Below are 5,904 nucleotides of genomic sequence, written 5' to 3' on the forward strand. Positions count from 1 at the left end.
AATGTTCTGTGGGGATTGGTCCGTGGATATCTTTGAGATGATTCCGTCATCTCCATTTCATTCAATGGACTACCAGACAGATGCTTAGGTGTCAACGATACGTGTACAGAGTTTTAACTTTATAAATAATCATCACAGTTTCAAAGTTTACCAATCTAATAAATACACCAATTTATTTTTAAAAAATATTTTTTGAAACTCGGCCACCATTCGCTGTCCGCTGACCATCGCTAATATTTCCCATTTTGGGAGGTTTAACGATAAAGGGAAAATCTTCCATGGACGACGGTAACCACTCACCATAAGGTGGACCGTACGCTCGTCTACCTACAAGGGTAATAAAAAAAAAAAAAAAACATAATATATGAAAGCTTGTGTCTTGAAAATGTCGGAAGCGAGATTCAGGCATCTGTCAAATATCTTGTGTTCTACGGGTATAATGGCAGCCCGCCACACCATTTTTCTCGTCAAATTCACAAATAACTCAATAATAACACAACAAAAAAGAAATCATTCAAATCGGTCGAGCCGTTCTCAAGTGACTCTTCAAGATATATGTGATAATTGATTTTATAAAGGCATCTAGGATAGTATATCTATAAAATTCTATTACTATATATCTACCTACTTTGAAGTTGAAAGCCAATTTATCCCGCTAGAAACGCAGCTCGCCTGTTGACGGAGCAAGTATCTTCACGAAGCATCAAGATAATGAAAGTAAATAAAATTGAAAGAGTAATCATCTGAGCGACATCTTGGTAGGAGCTAATTCAGCTAGACCGTGTCGCCTGCCGCAGGTGCAGCGGCGGTTCGAGTTATAAGAGTAAGCGATTTTTTTAAATGAGTCGTTTGTAAATCTATCTATGAATTAATATCGCAATTCGTATATCTATTAGTATTAATAAATAATTTAATAATAATGTTTGCTTGTTTATCCTTTATCCATACTGTTAATTTATTATGTGTATGTAAGTATATTGGAATATAAATCATATGGTGATTTCATATTGTGTTTAACGTTTATATATCTATCTATTGTATATATGTATATTTTTTTTATTTCATTTACTTCAGATTTTGCATTCATATTACACTTCATTACACTGCTTTAACATTTCATTTATACTAGAATTAAATAAAAATAATAACTACAATCTCGGACTAAAACAAAAGCAATAATAATAAAAATAAACACAAAAAATCAAATGATAATAATAATAATAACAAAAACTCAAAATCAATATGAACACTACCTTAACCTAAATAATGCGTTGTAGTACTCCGCCACATTTCGTCCAGAATTTCGGGTAATTAAACGGTTGTATGGAAGAGATCGCTTTTAGCGATAAGACCGCCTATTGTACAAACGTATCTACTTGTTGACTGTTTTCTGATGTTAATTGTATTTTGGTGTGCAATAAATCGGTTCACCAACTGAAGCCACGTGAACCTGCTTCAAAGATAAGTAACTATCATTTGGAGAATAAAGTTTTATAAATTCTATCATAAATCTATATATTAATACGTGAAGCAAAAACTTTGTACCCCTTTTTACGAAAATTGCGCGGACGGAGGAGTATGAAATTTTCCACACTTATAGAGAATACAGAGAACAAGTGCACAATGCTAATATTTTTTTTAAATAATGCTTGAAAGATACATTAAATCAATAAAGAAAACATTACACACACTACATACCATGTATTTGACGCACACACGCATGCATACTATTTATTGTCAAACTTTTGTTCTTGACGTCTGTTGTCAAATTGAGAATAGATTAAATATTGTTTGCCTTTATTAATATTTTTTTATAGTGTAGTCTTGGCGAAATTTGTGATTATAGAAGTACAATACAATCAAAATAGTGTACAAACTTACAATTCCAATTAATTATAGTCGAATTTCGACTACTGCGCGACCTCTAGTAAAATTAAAACTACTTTTACGATTTTTTTAATTGTAATCACATTATTTGCAACCTTTCGAATATTTTACAAATTTTTGACTTGGAAAATAAACCTTAAAGCAATTTAACCGTAAGATTAGTTTTCAATTAATCGCGTTTGTTCTGATTAAAAGTTGTTGTTATTATATTATATTATACCAAACGAAAATCAAGCGTCGTGGAAATAGTAGATTTTTACAGCCATTCTGTGATTTCCCGGGAGCTCGCCACTGTCGCCGGGAAAATCGATTGGGTGCAACGCACTGCGGCGGCATATATTGTGTATTCTTACCTATTTCAAACATGATTCTACTTGTCGAGTAATCTTTATGTATTTTCCTATTCAAGGGCCAGTAAATTTAAATATTAGTCAACCAGTTTAATATGTATTTAATAATACCACAACATTCTCCCTCTGAAGCTTAACATCGAAACTTCTTGTTGAAAACACGAAATTCTGTTCAGGTAATCCTGAAATTTGTTTGTGTTTTTGTTTCATATTAAAAATGTAAAAAATATATATTAACGATATTAACGATTAATAGTTTTAAATTGCCAATATTAGATAATTGGTTGAGAATTTACTAACTTATTCTTCATCAAGGAACCTGTATATTAATTCGACTTAAAATGTTAATAAATTTTAAAATAATGGAAACAGTCTGTACTTATCACTAATTAAATTGCGATTCTCATGTTTTCTATTTTTATTTACTTACTCATCTCCAACATTCATAAAATATTTCACAGGGCAGTCCCACGAATCCGTCTAAACGGTGTGGATACAATTGATGATAAATTTTCTTCGACAATAGTTTAATCCTAGCATCGTTTTTGGCAGCAGATGGGCAGACAGTTCAATATATATATATAGGGTGTTAGATTTTTAATTCCACCATCAATAGAATCACCCGCAATGCTGTCAGTCTACGTTTTTGCGAACTATTTATTAACATCTTAGATGTAGAGATGTATAACTATAGCAAAGCCTAACAATGTCCTTTGTTGGTATCTATACGTTAAGTTTTACTTAATTCTTTAGAATTGCACTTACACACACTCACTCTGTCTAATTTTTCACAAAAGCTTTTACCTATACAACATTTTCTTTTGGAAGAAATTTATCGTCTTCTTTTTCTTCACCTTATCCCACTAGATGGGGTTGGGACAGCGATCTTTTCTCTTCTATTCTCTTCCATCAGCCGTCATCTTAACATTCACTCTTCTCCCTCTCGTATCGTCATTCACACACTCCATCCATGTCTTCTTCGGTCGACTTCTTCCTTCTCTACCTTGCACTACCATTTCCATACATCTCCTAGTTACATGCATTTTCTCTCTACGCATCACATGTCCATACCACGCTAACCGTCCGCTTTCAAATTTATCGTATCAATAAAAATATCCTAAGATCGACACCGGAATAGAATCAATACAAAAGGCCCTACCTATGCGCAATATGGTGGTATCAAAGAAAACAAAATGAATTCGATAACAAACGGGAAAAGACCTATTATAACTTCGAAAACCTTTGGACTATCCATAAGCTGAACAGATGTATCCACTTGATGGAAAAATTTGCCTTAGTAGTTTCATATAAACTGGTCACCCGCCTCACGATACAGGCGACTAGAGCCAAAAACTCATTCATGTTTGCTAACGCAGCACCCATACTCTCTCAATACAAGGCCAGCAGCTGTTTTATCAATATGGGTCATCATGATCAATCGATCTATTTCATTAACGTCTCAATGGCACTCAGTTTAGTCGCATATCAAGAATACGTATATTTAACGTTCTTGGGTCGCCACAGTGTACAAATTATAATTAGACGCAATAATCCTGCATATCATACCAATAAATTACGCAATTATACAATGGTAGGATCAGTAGAGATATACGGGACGGTTTATGACTGTTGAGAGTTTGGTCCAAGTTATATCGGTACGAGAATTTTTGTTCATTAAAACAACACTAAATTTACGAAATGTTCTTAAAATCCAAAATAAAACTAATTCAATTTCTCTGTACATAGTTTCACTAATAGATTGGTAGTAATGAAAATTTGAACAAGGACTTTTCATAGCACCTGGACACGCTGGTGGTAATTTAAGCACTTATTTTTTGTTTATTGTCACTATAGGCAGACGACCTTATGACCTTTCTTATAGTCAGTAGTCATCATCACCCATGACCATCAACGATACCACTTCTGAGCCACTATCAGGTTAGATGATATCTGTCTTGTCGATTTTTGCTATGAAACAATCCAATTTCGCTCCATTTTGCTTCAAAGGCCGACAGTACTAATCACAATATTCCAATAAACCAACCTTGATTGTTTACGCCAGACGATCATATTGAGTTGTGAAAATTCGCAATTTATATTCTTCAGCCAGCTCTTCTAACTTGGCCAATAAAGCAGTAATTTGTTACATAAAACAATGATAACGCCCTTTCTACTATAACTGCCCATTAAACTCGGAATGCTCACGTAGGGCTCTCGATTCAAAAATTGTATTTTTCTTTTTCAAATTTATTAATAAACTAGAAATACGCAATTCTTTTTTTTGTAGTTGCTTTTGTCGTATTGTAGATGCTCAAAATAATTCTGATACTTATTAATTTTGCAATTCTTTTTAATTGAAATAGCTGAATAAAACATAATAGATATTATTACATTTAAATGATTGGCGTTTACCTTCACCATAGACGACAGAAACGTCATAAAAAGAATATGAACTAAAAATGGTAAATGGAATAATAAAAATTGATTCTGATGGATCGGAGACATTCAGGTTGGGCAGAGAGAGTCTCCCTGAGTTATACTCTCTGTACTTCGCCAAGAGATAATCAAACGAGCGAAAATGAACGAAAGAATTTACAAAAAAAAAAATAAACAATAAAAAACTGTGAAACTGTAAAATCTCTGGTGATTGAAGAAATAGTTTCAGAATTACAATTGTAAAAATCTTGTACATTTATAAGTATTAATAATTAACGGAATTTTCCTTTGACTGAAAACTTTAGTAATTAAGGTCAAACACGTTTAATTAGAGATAATAGTGAGGTTGGTTTTTCTCGAGCTATTAAGGTCAAGAAAATGAGACGGGAGTTAATGAAAATACTTTTAATTTAAATGTATTTTTAGATAAACGAAGTCTCTTAAAGTAGATATTGAAATTGCTATGTAACAGTATTTTTGGGTTGACGATTTATCTTTTCTTATCATCTGAGCGTAATATCAGAATTTTACGTCGTACTGGTATGCTAATACCAAATATAGGTATAGATATAATATAAATATAGGGATAGGTATAGATAAACAAGTTGTCGGAGCAGATGGAAAAACATGAGACTAAGTGAACATTCAGGAGACCGTTGGCGTAGACATTGTAGAGTTGATGGTCATATTATAAGACGAAGGCGCTTCAGATTTCATGGTCCCATAATCTAGTTCAACGCTAATCCTAGTCTTAGATTCATAGTTATCGTTACTTCTATACCATAGTCGTAGCAATACAGTTTTAATTTATTTGCGATACAACTAATACCTACCTAGTATACTAGCCTACCAGGCTCGGTTTGATACTCAATCGGAGTCAGAACCAATCTAAAGCAAATTTCGTATTCAGGATTTTTGATATAGTTAATCTTGTCTCGTATATTTTCTCCGACATCGATGTAGAAATCCTGGATTGGGGATATTGAATGTTACGTATTTATTAGACACCTCGCTCCGATACCAAATTAGCTTCATTAATCTCACAATGCTCTACAAAATTAAAAAAAAACACGTGTGGCACTCGGAGACTGCCGCGGTAAAGCTATTGCATAGCATTTTTTATCAACTTATGCAATTATAAATCGACAATAATAATTTAATATTAAAACAACAATAAAATAAGACCACGCTATATTTATAAACATTAAAAAAAGCAAAACATTAACTGTCC

At 32.8% G+C, this 5,904-nt stretch overlaps 1 long non-coding RNA gene across 2 annotated transcripts; it reads right to left on the bottom strand.

Annotated features, from left to right (window-relative positions):
• Positions 1-922: 922 nt before the first annotated feature.
• LOC119630646 (uncharacterized) lies at positions 923-4,659 on the bottom strand. Of its 2 annotated transcripts, none has more exons than XR_005246371.2 (2): positions 4,282-4,659; positions 923-1,453 (listed from the first exon to the last, which is right to left on the bottom strand). It is a non-coding gene; the product is annotated as an uncharacterized LOC119630646 (long non-coding RNA). The 2 variants fall into 2 exon arrangements; XR_009976835.1 differs by lacking the exon at positions 923-1,453 and adding an exon at positions 2,322-2,419.
• Between the last annotated feature and the right edge of the window lie 1,245 nt (positions 4,660-5,904).

The sequence above is a fragment of the Bombyx mori genome, chromosome 26 (genome assembly GCF_030269925.1).
Source record: "Bombyx mori chromosome 26, ASM3026992v2".
Lineage (NCBI taxonomy): Eukaryota > Metazoa > Arthropoda > Insecta > Lepidoptera > Bombycidae > Bombyx > Bombyx mori.